We start from the raw sequence: 15,139 nt of genomic DNA, 5'->3' as shown, positions 1-15,139 counted from the left end.
TTATTATCAAAACATAGTGGTCAAAATTATCGCAGAGCAATACCGATTTTGCGTAAATTCCGTTATGCGTCTGACTACGTTGCTAGGGATTATGTAGTTAGTTAGGAAATTAGGAGTCCTATCTTCCCAATCGGTATGGAACAACATCAAAATCATCACAAAGCAATATCGACTTTTGCATGAATTCTGCTATGCGTTTTACTACGGCAGCATGCGCACCTGCTTACAGGTGTCCAGACGTGGACTTTCTACTATATTCGCTCCTAACATTATAGCAGCACCCGACGCAGCTTACATTATTACGTTATAAGACGCCGGCGGCGTTTCACTGTCGGTTTAATTACCCTTATTCTAGTGACATGAAAAGGACTGAATCGTATGAAATGTGGTCACTACAAGAATCGAGCGAAAGCGCTGTTTCACGCCGTCTTGCATCGGTCACGATTAGTTTTACTTTTCAACTAACTTGTTGTCTGTCCTTATATTCATTAGAGATTAGACTCGCTTTCATGCGGCTAATTTGTCCCTATCATCATAACGTCGGGGATCGCGTACCTGCGGCGAAGGTGTTCGTTTAATTATAGCGACGAGAACCAGGCCCCTGCGGCTAGTCCGTTGGCATTTTAGTGCTGAGTTAAATATCCTTATACTCGACATGCAAACATTATACAGGTAGCGGTTGTACTGCGAGCTGATAATAAGGCTTAAAATGCGGAGACCTCGGAAATCGAAACCGCGATCTGTCTGCACTGAAAATCGCATTTTATATTATTCTAGGGATTACTATTATCAAGTCGCATTGAAGTAATTAATTAGTGATGATGCATTTATCCGTGCGATATCGCAGTCTTCGTGAACATACATACTCTAACCACATCAAAATCATCACAAAGCAATATCGACTTTTGCGTGAAATCTGCTATGCGATGTCATTTCTCAAGTGTTCTCGTGAACATAGATAGCCTTAAATACATATACAATCATGCGAAGTTGATCGTGCGAAATGTGCGTAGAATTTTAATATATAATCATAAAAATCGCGCCTAGTTCAACATCGATGAGTGTTATTTGAGACGTCATATATTATCCGCGAAAATACAAAGTCCTAAATACACATAATAGAATATCTGGCGAATATAGTCTTGTATAGACATCATAGATTTCGAAATTTATGTATAATCCTAATGTTATTTTTCTCTCGAAAGCATGTTAATATTAAATTTCGGAATTTAATCACTTTTATAAAATGTACCCTTAGGGTATGAAAAGGGGCGTTGCAATTAGGATGACGTGGCGTTCTCTGATTGGTGCGTACAAAAGTGGCATATCTACACTACTCGGACAAAGATTTGAAATTTTGTACTCGTCAAATAAAACATTGCGGTTTCCACAACGAAGTAAAAATCAACAGCTGGTGATGTATATATCATAGGCGAGCCGTTTTGCCATTTCTCGCAACGGCAGCTTGCATTACAACATCTGTATTAAGTTGAAGGCAGAATTTTATGTTCGCTTCGTCTCATTCTCATATGACTCTACTTGAAACGGGCGCCTATCGTTATTTTTTAATTCTTTATTCAACATTGGGACCTGCCGCCATGGCCAGGGGCTTATATATCATGATAGCGTGGGTTGTAGCTGGAACCAGGACCAAAACAGTAATTCGTCCCCCAGTCCAAACGTTGATCTTTGGCCCCCGTAGGGTGGTAATCTCAAGTTGAAGACTGAATTTCGTCAAGAAATTTAGTAATTGCAATATATTACTAATAATTTTTAATCCTCTCTCAGCCCGCGATGGTCAGATATACCTGTAGAGTTTATTTGTTTGAGATAATCATGGTGTTTGTCGACTACCACAGACATTTACACCAGGCCGATTTTATGCATTTTCGATTCCGTATCTGCCGACTTGTAGCACGGCCCACTTCTGAGCTTTTTGAAGACACCGCTCACGCGGATGAGGCGGCGAGGAGGAGCCGCCTAGATAATCCCCCAACACTTAGGTAGGAATTCCGAAGTCGTTGAGACTCGAACCTGCAACCCACTGCGCTATCTCGCCACACAATTACCTACCTGTAGAGCTGGGGCAACGTAATTCATAAATATGACCTCTCGTTTCTTGTTATAATTACTTTAGTGTATGTTCTTAATTCGTGAACTCCGGTTTGTTATATAATCAAAAGATATTGTAGTGGCTCAAACGTTAGGCTTACCATATTTGGAAATCCAAAAAGAGGACACTTTTTCAGAAATTCGCAACTTGCAAAACCGGGGTAAAATTTTTCGCACTTTGTGATCGGATGACTAAAAAAAAAAAAGGTCATCACTTCTGCTCAGAGCTAAAAACACCGTTTTTCACTCCGAAATATCCGCCGGAGAGGACGAGGACACTTTCAAAAAAGTCAAAAAAGAGGACAAATCCTCTTAAAAGAGGACGTATGGTAAGCCTATCAAACGTAGCAGACTGAAAGAAAAACTTTCGTGAGACGCAGAAACAAATTGTCATGTCTTTATATCTGACTGCATGTCTAGCAACTCAAGTTGTAAATTACTATAGGGTCAGTGGCCACATTAACTACAATAGGACTTGAAAACATTTTCATCATGCTTGAAAAGCATTCATTCAATGCGGCCGTTGAACTTAACAATCAAGTCAAATAATCCATTGGTTTGCTGGTCTGATAGCGTTATAAAACGTGTTGTAACACCAGTCACCACCGGCACTTAATTAAGTCTGGTGATGAGCAGACTTAAATTTGAGTCCCGATCCAGACGCATTTGAGTGTGAGCATACTTTTTGACGTGAGTTGAGTAACGAAATCGTTGCTGAGTAGAGAATCGCTACTCGACACCAAAGGAATTGGTCTTCACCCTAAATTATAAACTCCAGATTCCAAGCAAAGCAAGTGAAATATTTGAATATCAATTTTTTTGTTATAGATTGATTTTTTATTAGTTTTTGTTGAATTTTCCAACGTCACGGGGAGCCGCAAGTTGGCGAGCTGAGAGCCACATGCGGCTCTCGCACCCTCGGTTGGCAATCATTGATCTAGAGAGGATTTTCAATTTAATTCGATCTCTCGAAAATGCTCTATAACTTATGTTGGTTTACGAAATACTTTTTGAGTCCCCTTCAAGCTCGCTCTCCCCCCTATTGGGAAATTTGGGGTGCGGCAGTTATGGCCCTGGCAAGAATGCAAATCGTTGGGCGCGATAAATTGACCTCCATGAAAATGGGCAATGGATACATTATGACGTAACAAACAAATGACGCATCTTTTTAAAGGGAGTTTGTTATCTCATTAGGCCTTTTCAGCGCAATCCATATATTGTCTTCCAAAATAGCTTCTAAGATGCAAAATAAATGTAATCGTGAGTAATCGTGATTACTTTTCCAATGTAATCGTAATCGTAATCGACTACTTCCTGATTTTGTTGTAATCGTAATCGTATTCGCGTCATTCAGAACTAATCGTAATCGCGATCGATTACATTCATGAAGTAATCACCCCACGTCTGCTCAACAGTATCCGTACGAAAAGTAAACAAGATTACGCGAGTACATACAACCACTACAACCTAAAATCCATAACAAGTTCGGTTGTATTCGTGTTGCGACGACGCGTCTTTTTTATTCAACTTTAAAAGTCTTTACTATTTTGTAAGGCAAAAGTAATTACTTCTCGGTGCTGGCGACTTGAGATTAACATAATATGTTTGAGTATACGAGATTTGGAAGTCTGACCAACGTAGTTGAGAATTCATTTCTTACAATCGAACGCAGGCGTTATATTGAAAATTATCATGATGTAAACATAAGGATTGACACATCGATTTGACATATGAGATTTTGTAATGTTCGATCACGACTTGATTATTAAATTAGTCACGGTAATTAGACCCGGTGTTGTGGTAAAGGTTATTATGACAGCAAGAAACCTTTCACTACCATGGTTATTAACATATTGAGTTTTAAAACTAGATTAGCGTGTCTAAAATGTTCCCTGATTGGAAAATTAATCCGCGTTGGTACAAATCACTCTGCGTATCGTGGATATCAGAAATATTTTGCAAATGTAATTGTTTCCGGTAACCAAGACTAAAGATGAAACAACAATCTCGTTTGTTGATTAACAACCGGCGCAAGACTTTATTGTCGGAATCTGTGACAGCGAATTGAAACATACACACATTTCACAGTACGAAAATATCACTTTGGAATTCGAGGGCATCATTTCAACCGTGTTAAACTCTTTTCACACTATCTTTCGAACGCGTGAAATGCAAAACATTACGATGTTACATTCTAACACTTTGATCATCAAGAAAGTAAATAGAGGTATGCTTGTTGGATACATCCTATTCAACCGGTCTTGGTTGATACAAAGCTCATAACAACAATAAAATCGAAGTATGTGCTACACTGAAATCTACAAAAATGTGTTTGTATTGCTGTTCATAGTAGTGATATCGATTTGAACCTCCAGAATAATTGTCATAATGTAACCAAACTACTGAAAGTCGTTGTCAATTTGTATGATGTTCAGTGATTGCGTACTAGAACTATTTGTGCAGCGCTCACGATCAGAGAAATTGGAAATTTCCCCATTGTCATTCGTCGAAGTAAATGTCGTCACAATACTCAGTCACTAAAAGACCATGATTGAATCACCGGCAATTAACTAGCTAAATCTAACCCCTAAGAAAGTTCACTCACTCATTGGATATTAAACAGCGTCGCCTAATCGGTGTGGGTCGTTTTTTCTAAATACAGATCATATCTGTCCAGCAGAAAACAATTTTCACTCACTTGGGTAATGAAACCAGTGTGCAATATCAATACAAGATATTTTCGTCACACAAAAAATAATCAACTTCACTCGATATTCCCATACTACGAAACTGTACAATGGTTTCATGTTTTTTGTATGCCATGGAATTAATACCGATCGAAGTAACCGTATTGGAAATGACTTTCACACAAACACACTCTACGTGGTTAACATCCTCATCGATTCTATTGTGATCAATGTATACTTCATGTGTTCCGGATTCATTTCGATATGATTAAACAGTCATCCTCGACAGATGCGAGTTGTCACACACACACCCAACTAATATCATACCAAATAGTTATTTACAACAACCAAGACACAGAAAATTGGTTTTAGACGTCGATTTCATTACTGGAGGTACTCATCACTTCGCTGAATACAATCTAGATTTAAACTCCATCGAACCTTTGGCGTCTATCGTTTTGCTGGATACGAATTATGTTAGTCTAACAGTAAACAATTTTCACTATCTTGTGTTATGAACTCAGTGTGTTAGCGGTCATTCAATATTTTGTAGTATCAACTAGTTACTTTGTAGGATACGAATGATCATCCTCACAACTCTTACAAAAGTACGAAGGATATTTACATCACACAAAGTAATCGACTTTACTCGATATCCTCACTCTACGAAACTAAATGGTTGGTTAGACTCTACAAACTGTTTTTGATGTCGCAAGAACTTTTTTGCACGAATGGTCACGCATCTAAATATTCAAATAATCCAACACACAACTATAGTACTTACAGAAATATCATAGTTCTTGTAACAAAGTTGTATAAGTATAATGTTTATCGTAAGCCCTACACAGTCATGATATCCGTCCGAGTTTGACTTTCAAAAAACATTATACCGACATCGCGACATCTTTCAAAATTAAGACCATGGTGACTGCTTAAGAGACCTACCAATGATATCACAGTAATACAGTTACTTCCACAAAAGAGTATGTATTCGACTTACTTTCCACAAATCTGACGCGCAAAACAATTTACTTTGCTAACGAAAAGTGCTGAGTCATCATATTATTGTCCTCACAACAGTACAACTAAAACATACTATCATACAAAATGGTCGTTATAGTTTTCACACCAACGGTACATTGTACAAGTAACAAGTCTCGAGGATCGAGTTATTGGAAAAAACGAGTGTTTCTCCTGCGCCAAGTCGTTATGTTGACGAAAGCGTATATTGTAATATCATGATCGAATTGCATTCGTTGGTCACAAACCGTCACTACCCTAAATAATTATTTTTCACTCAAACAGAAAAGCACACTTGTCACCATTCGTTTTCATCAAGCACAAGTTCAAGAAACTTACTACGACATGAATTGCTATTTTTATATTGTGTAAATAGGTAATAATTAATTTTAGTAACACTATATCAGCGTCATCGAGTTGTGCAAATAGATTTACATGTGGTCTTGTGGTTTTAATCGAAGCACACAGCATGGTCTAATGTAGAGAGATCTCTATTTTACAGCAACTCGGTAATCGAAATGCATGCATTAACATTTGAACAACGATCTTGTTTCGTAACGCGAAAAATATCTTCACTGTCGCGACACTCTGATACTCTGCACAAGATGTGTAAATCCTTTTCACACTCACGTTAGTACACTAACGGGATACCGACGTCAAGTGGCAATGTTTAACAACTTCACTGACACTGAACATACGATACCTACCTAAGTAAAAATATCATTTTCGTTTGGACAACTGACGTTTACCAGTGTAAAATTACCATTTTCAATTGGAGGTCAACCATTACCTGAGTAAAAATACCATTTTCCTTTGGATATTTATCGTTTACTCAGAGTAACAATACATTTTCACTTTGGGTTCTATCCTTTCCTAGAGTAACAAACCCTTTTCGTTTGCAAATCTATTTTTTCCTGCAGCAACAAACCATTTTCACTTGGAAAAATACTTTTACCTAGAGTAACTAATCATTTTATTTTAGAAATATATTTTTTCCCTGAGTAACAATGCCGTTTTCACTTGGAAATCTATCTTTTCCCTGAGTAACAATACCATTTTCGTTATGAAAACTGACAACCACACCCGACAATTTGATATTTTTGTATTTTCTTACAACAGACAGTGCCGAAATATACACCAACGACTCCGATACATTTCTGTAATCACATATTCACTTGTTCCGGTCCATCCCATCAAAATCATCGGTTACCCGCATGCAATGTTCTGTTGTACATCGACATGTACGTTTTCGGAATTGGGCAATAGGTTGCGATATGTCTATGATGTCCGGGTTCGTGCTTTGGGTTTTGCAGAGTCAAAATGTCTGAATAAAACACCTCCTCGACTTTGGGAACTGGTTGGTACATGGGTAATGGTGTTCGGAAAACGGTTGAATTGATGTTCCCCCTCGTGCTAACAACCCCGGGTTACTTGTGAGTTTCTTCGCACATGTTTACTATCATTGTGTCGTTATTGGTCAATGTATGTCTCAACATTCGGTTTGAAATCGGAAACCCTGATAAAATATGTGAGTGGATCCAGATATCAACTCTGAATCGATAAACCAATGAACAATATTCAAGTAAACATGTTTCACCCCGTGTTTCCACGAAAAAAAACACCAATGCACCATCCACACAGACTTTGCACTTGTTTGCCCACACAAGTAATCAAGTAAACGAGGTGTACATGAAATGTGTCGGTATACAAACATCGGGGAATAAGCCGGGGTTCGATCCACAGACATTACCATAGCCGGTAATTTTGATGCAGATCGAATGTCATCAAGCACACCCGATAACAATGTCATACCAATAAGACACATTGCAATGACTCTGAGTCCGCGCTATTACATCGATATTTCGACGCCGTTCACTGATTTACTCGATGGTTTTATCGCGTTGTAACATCTCAAGATAGTCATGACCCTATCTCCAGATAGACCACCCAGACCACTGGTGTAGTAAATTGGATACATCGGTCATCGAATATGATTTATATAAGCAGTCATCGCAATCTCACTCGGCCAAAAATTCAACTACAACATAGTTGGGTTGAGCGATCGCCATACCAGTCCGGCCTACGTCTCAATCTTGACGATCTTCTGAGTGAGGGTTTTACTCTGAATATCTGACAATTTTTGCCGGCTGATGTATCGCGAGAGTCATTTTCAACAAGAACGGAAGAGCAAGAGTGCTGATCTGCGGGCTCCCGGGGAACGCCCGTGTTTTCACTCATTTCTTCATGGTAAATGTCAGCCACACGCTCGTCTGGGCAATCCGCCAGCACGTTCTCTTTATGTAAACCGGGAGCCAGATCCTTCACAGATGCGGTCGATTCCATTACGTCCTTGTGGTGTGTATTTTGGGTCAAGATCTGATACTTATTTCGATTTCTCATCAAATGTAGCAATGTTTGACCTAATAACCTATTGTTACGCAATGAATGGCCAAATGGCCACCGCACCACTTTCCAGTGACTGACTGTTGAATTTGTTGCGTCACAATGAAATTATCGGCCCACCTCAAAACAATCACACCACTGGCGAAAGTTTCTTTCAATCAAAATGCGCTGGGACCAGAAGTACGTGACCTAACTTCTGATTAGTCAATGACTGATATCCTCAGCGACGTTCCTACATTTCGAATGTGATTCACACTATCGCTGACGTTTGCTACTGATGAGAGTCAATCGAAAAGCTTTTAGCGAATAAATTACCAATATGAAGTTATCATTTCGCGTTATTCTGAAGTTCTGTTCTGTTTGTCGGTAATTTTTGAGCGGGGCTTGCCGAGCATTAAATTTGGTAAAACGGGTATCAATCAAAAGCACTGATTACGAAAACATAAATTTTATTCCACTCGTGGCCCTGAGACCCCCACAATCAGCCTCGAATTTTTCGTTGTTGTGGAGATTGGCATTGACGCAACAATGCTGACTGGCTCTTTTGCTCTTGAGCTACTCTCTCGTTTCGCCAGACAGCATTGTTTCGTCCCAACGGTTCAAACGTTAAAATCAGAGAAGGACTTGTGACTTGGAACGCCGTGGGTTCGTAAAGCCATGAATGCAACAAACGCAATCAAACTGTCGCGAGGAATAGCAATAGCCTATATGAAAATGTCATAGCGAGCGTTGCGCAGCGGATTTCGCTATCTGAGCAAGTCGGTATAGGAAAAAGGAAAGGACGTAGTTTATTTTTGTCCTTGATGTTTTTTGCGGCATATGCATACCATGAGTGCATGATGTGCATATGCCGCTGGACAATGAAGTGCAGAGCCTTTACGGCTTTCTAAGTCAGGCACCACACCTCCATGCTATCCCAGTAATGCATGAGCGCCAAGCAGGGAAGCCATGGATACCAGTGTTACTAATCAGGTCTTTGGTCTGACCCGGCCGGGGATCGAACCCAATGTTCCCTCTAAGCTGCGCACGTGCGCAAATGCGCAGTGCTGAAACGATCTCTGCGCACAGAAAATCCAAGCTGCGCACAAAAAATCCGAAGTGATGTTGCATTTTAGTCGTTGTGCACTGTTGTCCAATGGACCACGCAGGCGCGCAGACTCGTGAAAAATTAGATGGAACATTGCCAGGGTTAAATAGTGTGTTATCACTGAAGTCTGAAACCGGGGTACATGTGCGGCCCGCAACGGTAAATATTGCGCTCCGCGAAGGAATAAGAATTTACAATCACGTGCGCCTCACGAAAGAGATTTTTTTAGTATGGTCTCGTACGCGTGAGCGATATAGATATCATTTCAATAGCGCATTATTTTATGGGAATGGCGAAATAACATGGTTTAAAAAAGTTATAAATAACAATGGGCTAGCTCAAAGTTAATCTGCGATAAACTAACGAATAGTCTTCTGCGCGTGGCATGAATATTGCGTAATATTTACTCGGGACCGTAACTGCCGCACCCCAAACCCGCCGATTGGAGGGCCGAACTTGAAGGGGCCCAAAATTGGTTCGTTAAATAACGTAAATCATGGTGTATTTTTTTGGAATTTTTTTCGCGCTATGCGCGATTTAATATTGCAAGATATCTTGATTATTGGGTACCCTTTCCCAACAAAAATGCGCTTGATTTATAGAAATGGGCACTTGGGCGTCGGCCATTACCGCGGCATGACGCTCCATGACATATGAAGTTAAAGGCTATGTTACATGTGACTCCGAGAAGTGCGCCAGACCGATCATCAGCGAGAAAACCTTACTACATGCCCTTGCGCTGACCGAAAACTTCGAAATATATATACATATATGTTTAATTGTCCATGTCCGTAGGCGCCTAAATGGCTGGCCCCGAATGTTCCTGTCCTGGCGATCCGAGTCCCACAACAGGACAAATGCCACATCGAGGAAACATTATTCTCCAGTAAAGAAATCCGAATTGGAAATCGTGTACGTCTTTTCGTTTACCACGTTTGGGCGATTTCAATATCTTTTGACATAGCAGATAGGAGGTTACGGAATAGCATCATATAACGAAGTCATTATACCAACGGGTACGCCCGAAGATGTTTTATTATTATTTAGAGGGCCTATCTATTCTAGGCTTACCATACGTCCTCTTTTAAGAGGATTTGCCCTCTTTTTTGACTTTTTTGAAAGTGTCCTCGGAGGACGCCCTTTTGTCCTCTTTTTTGAGATTTTGTCCTCTTTTTTGAAAATGTAGGCAGATTTAGAGCAAGTTGCGAGTGATCATCATCATCATTGGTTTATTAGCAATTTTATCAGTTCAATACACCACAAAAAATGCGATACAATGAAAAGACAGGAAGATGTCGAAGCGACAAGGAGTAGTCTATGGAATCTGACACCCACCTTGGCCTAGGCGATGTAAAGAGGAGGCATGCACACTGAATGAAAGTAAAGAAGACAGTATAGAAGAAGGATGCGACAAGAAATAGGGCGGCATGTCAAGGGAAGCGAGATCGATAGGTCAGTCGTGGTCCGGTAATCTTGAGGATGAACTGTATTTATTTAGTAGTAATTGTTTGTATTTCGACTTGAATGTGGACATGCTCGTCGACTGTCTGATGGCCGGCGGGATACTGTTCCACACATCAGGTCCGGCATATTTGATGGAGCGATGATCTTTTCGGTCGATCATATGATATTTGGACGACGTGGACGCGCGTGTGTTGTACTTGTGCGCTTTTGATTCAGAGGTAAAGAAGTCATTGAAATATTCGGGGCAACGACCGCAGTGAAACTGATACATAAACTTGGCGATTTCTAGTTTCCGCATATCTTCTATGTTTAGGACGCCAAATCTCTTCAGCAGCGACTTATTGGATGGGCAGCCAGGCCCTTGCCGCAAATTAGCAGAGAAGTGACGCTCCGGCGGGTATTGCGGAGTGAAAAACGGTAATTTTAGCTCTGAGCGAAAAGATGACCTTTTTTTTTTAGTCATCCACCTGGCAATGGGGAGGAAAAAACGTTATTTTGAGCTCTGAGCAGAAGAGATGACCTTTTTTTTTAGTCAACAGATCACAAAGTGGGAAAAATTCACCGGTTTTTGAGAATTCTACTCCGGTTTTGCAAGTTGCAAATTTCTGAAAAAGTGTCCTCTATTTGGATTTCCAAAATATGGTAAGCCTAATCTATTCTAACACACCTCTCTCGATCAGCACTACCGGTAAATCTGATTATGTGAGCAGGCGGAGGTTAAAAACTATGCAATCCCCGATCATATTGACCTATGCAATCATGAATTATATATTTTTTCGCGCCTCGCGCGTTCATGCAACAACAACCACTAAACGGGCTCCCAATGTAGATGACAAGTATCGGGAAAATCCTACATCACGAGGGGGGTCTGGGGGACGAAGCCCCCCCTCCCCCCGAAGTTAGTTTATCACCCTATGGGAGGTTGGTTGCGCACAGTTGTCCAAGGGCCTGCGCAGTGAGTTGGCGTGCTTGCGCAGACTCGTGAAAAATTAGAGGGGACATTGATCGAACCCACGACCTACCGATCAAGAAGTCGGGCGCTTAACCATTACGCTATCTTGTCGGTAATCTTGTCGATATGGCAACCATTCGCATGCTGTTTCCACTCTGATGTATATATCTTCGGTCTCTCTATCCACGTTATTATCGGTGGTGGCGAGTAACAAAGCGGTACGCTACCAGTGGTTCTCAACCGCCGGTCCACGAAGACTTTCATGCCGGTCAACCAGGCATATTACAATTTTCTACCTTAATTTCCCGCAGATGAATTATTTTGAAGGCTTGTCCATTGATAAATTAAATAAATATCAAATTTTTAACTGATTCAGAACTGATTAGCATACTCGAATTGACTTAAATTAGTTCAAGCCGTGTCATTTGACGACATGAGAGCGACAAGTGAAATCTGACTCGCTAAACCGCGCAGTTTGCGCGATTATTCGTTTTCGATTCATTCATTGTGTGCGATCGTAACTGCCACATCCCAAACTGAACTGGGCCGAGCTTGATGGGAACTAAAATTATTTAGTGAATGAACATAAATTATGGACTATTTTTTGAAACTTTAAATACCTTATATCAATTTTCTTCGCGCTTTGCGCGATTTAGTGTCACTAATTGTCTTGATTATTGAGTGCCCATCCCCCAGGAAATACGTATGATCTAGAGAAATATGCATTTCAGCGTCAGCCATTACCGCGTCACGACGCACCAACACACATCATGAAGTTTAAATAGGCTGACATGGAACTCCGAAAAGTGTGCCCGAAATTAGGCAGAGAGAAAACCTTCACCGAAAAGGATGGCACTATATGGACCGAAAACTTCAATATATTTCTAATTGTCCATTGGCACCTAGCTGTACTGACACTGACAATATCTACCCCACATGACAAATGCCATAGCACAGAGAAAATTATTTGCCAGTGAAGAAATTTCAATTTGGAATCGTGAAAAGATAGAAAATTTGTAGCAATATAATATATATGCAATTATTAATATTATTGACCGAATCGGTCATGAATTATACAAAATCACCTCTTTGCCTACACTGAGTAGAATTAATGCGCTCACAAGTATTGGTGTAAACATCCATCACACGGTGGGTTCTGGGGGGAAGAAGCCGCTCGGAAGTTTGGGTTATCACCGTGTGGGGGCCAGAATCAATGTGTGTTGGGTAGTGGGCTGATCAAGTGCTTTTTCGACCCTGATTTTGTGGATGGCGAGGTATAGCTGATGTCAGGTGTTTTCGTGCGGCGCACTGATGGTAGGGGGCAATGAGCAGGATAGCGCGGCAAGGTGCTTGGTTAGACTCCAAAGCGCTTCTTCTCTCGATATTGTTAGAGAGAAGAATATTACTCGAGTTAGCATGGTCGGTCAAATCCGCGGCTTTCGGCACGAAAGGCTTTTAACGACTCTTCGCGGTAGCACGTTGCTAAAAAATCACATGGATGCTATCTTGGCCATAATTAATTACGGTCAAAACTCTCAAATGTCACTCTCTAGCACCATCTACTTGCAAAAAATGGGGGCATACTTTACCTATTTGGTTAATTATTATTTTTGAAAATCCACCGGTCCGCCAAATATATTTTGAAATTTTACCGGTCTGCGAGGTGAAAAGGTTGAGAACCACTGGGCTAGACAGCTGCGACGCCGGTGGGCGAAGGACACCGTGAGGCGATTGGACATTTCCTTAGTATGACAAATTAATTTTGTATATTCATGTTGTTATTTATCTGTTTCAATATTCGAAGGTAGGCCTAAATCTAACGCTGATTTAATTTGACTTTGACATGATCAATAGCCTACTTTTCGCGAGTATGACCGAAACCGGGATTGGGCTGCACTGATCAAATGTTCTGAAGTCAAATATATCCTTGGTAAATTCTAAAACATTCTACCTATAATTGTGGCACATCAAATGTCCGCTATCTGCTAAATTGTCACGCGACCGTTTTTAAGGTGTCATGATGTGTTGTTGGTTCGACTGCCAACCCTCGAGGTTGGCCTGGTTGTTATTAAAAGTGCCTTTGGTTTGCAATACACTATTGGTGCTTCCTTTCACATTACGATACGCCATGCTAACAGAGTAAACAGACACACAACTCGAAGTTCGATTTGTATTGTTTGGGTTGTTCGAGCTGTTTCCATTTGGTCGTGCTGTAGCACCCACCGAGGCCAAGCGTTATATTTATTTTAACAGAATTATTGGCTTTAGATGTAAGCTTTCTAAGTGTAATTCTAAGTTTGAATCGTATTAGGATTGGAATATACAAATTTTTTGGAAGAGGTTTAGGGTTAGGATTTGAAGCTTTGGATTGGATTAGGACCTAGAAATTTCGAATCCACTCATGTCTGCGAGACATGCACGTCCACGTCATCCAAATATCATATGATCGACCGAATAGATCATTGCTTCATCAAATATGCCGGACCTGACGTGTGGAACAGTATCCCGTCGGCCATCCGACAGTCGACGAGCATGTCCCCATTCAAGTCGCAATACAAGCAATTTCTACTAAATAAATACTAGTCCGCCCTCAAAATTACAGGACCACGCCCTGATTTCGCCTTCCGTGACATGACACCCCATTTTTATTGCTTGCTTTTTTCTACACTATCTTCTTTTACTTTTCATTCAGTGTGCATGTGCAAGTGCATGCCTCCTCATCGCCTAGGGAGGCCAAGGTGGGTGTCTGAGTCCAAAGACTCCAAGCCAAGCCGTTTCGAAACCTTCCTATATTTTCATTGTATCGCATTTTTTGGTGTATTGAGCTGATACAATGGCTAATAGGTCGAACTGAACTGATTCGAATTTCAAACTTTTATTCGAGAATCCGGTCATATCCGGTAACAAATCCATCCAGCAAACCGTTGTCGCCATGGCTATTGTCGCGCATCAGCGAACACCAAAATTGGATTTGACTACCGTATCCTCCTTCACATACTAAAAGGAATTGGAATTTCAAGTAGGGAGCGATTTAGTGGCGTTTCCTTGCGTTCATTCAAATGCTAGTACTAGTAACTTGTGAAACAGTTTCATATGGACTCTGTCAACTTGAGAAATTAGAAATACATATATCTGATGTACGGTATATTCTGTTATAGGCTATGTCACTGTAGCGTGTTGGCGTAAGGGTTGGTCACAATGGGCATGATAGTAAAGGTTAAAAACCACTGTACTAGAGTATTAACCGCATAATACTTTTTATGTAAATTTTTTACTGCAATTACGACCTATTACGTATCATCGCATATTATCCTAATTCGATTGTCTGTGCCTATGTTGGGATTTGGAAACATTCTCACAAAATGCAGTTGATTTGACCGCCAGGATATATTATGTTACACCACACTGCATTGT

The 15,139-nt window shown here is 40.6% G+C and overlaps 1 protein-coding gene across 1 annotated transcript in view; it reads left to right on the top strand.

The window, feature by feature from the left end:
- The window catches only part of LOC145441242 (histone H2A), a 150,739-nt gene that overhangs the window by 59,442 nt on the left and 76,158 nt on the right, over positions 1–15,139 (top strand). The gene's annotated exons all lie outside the window — the stretch shown is intronic.

This window comes from Botryllus schlosseri, chromosome 6 (assembly GCF_051294905.1).
Source record: "Botryllus schlosseri isolate E-star chromosome 6, Bs_hap1, whole genome shotgun sequence".
Classification (NCBI taxonomy): Eukaryota; Metazoa; Chordata; class Ascidiacea; order Stolidobranchia; family Styelidae; genus Botryllus; species Botryllus schlosseri.
Note: the sequence above shows the minus strand (reverse complement) of the source record. Positions and strands in the feature narration are given on the sequence as shown.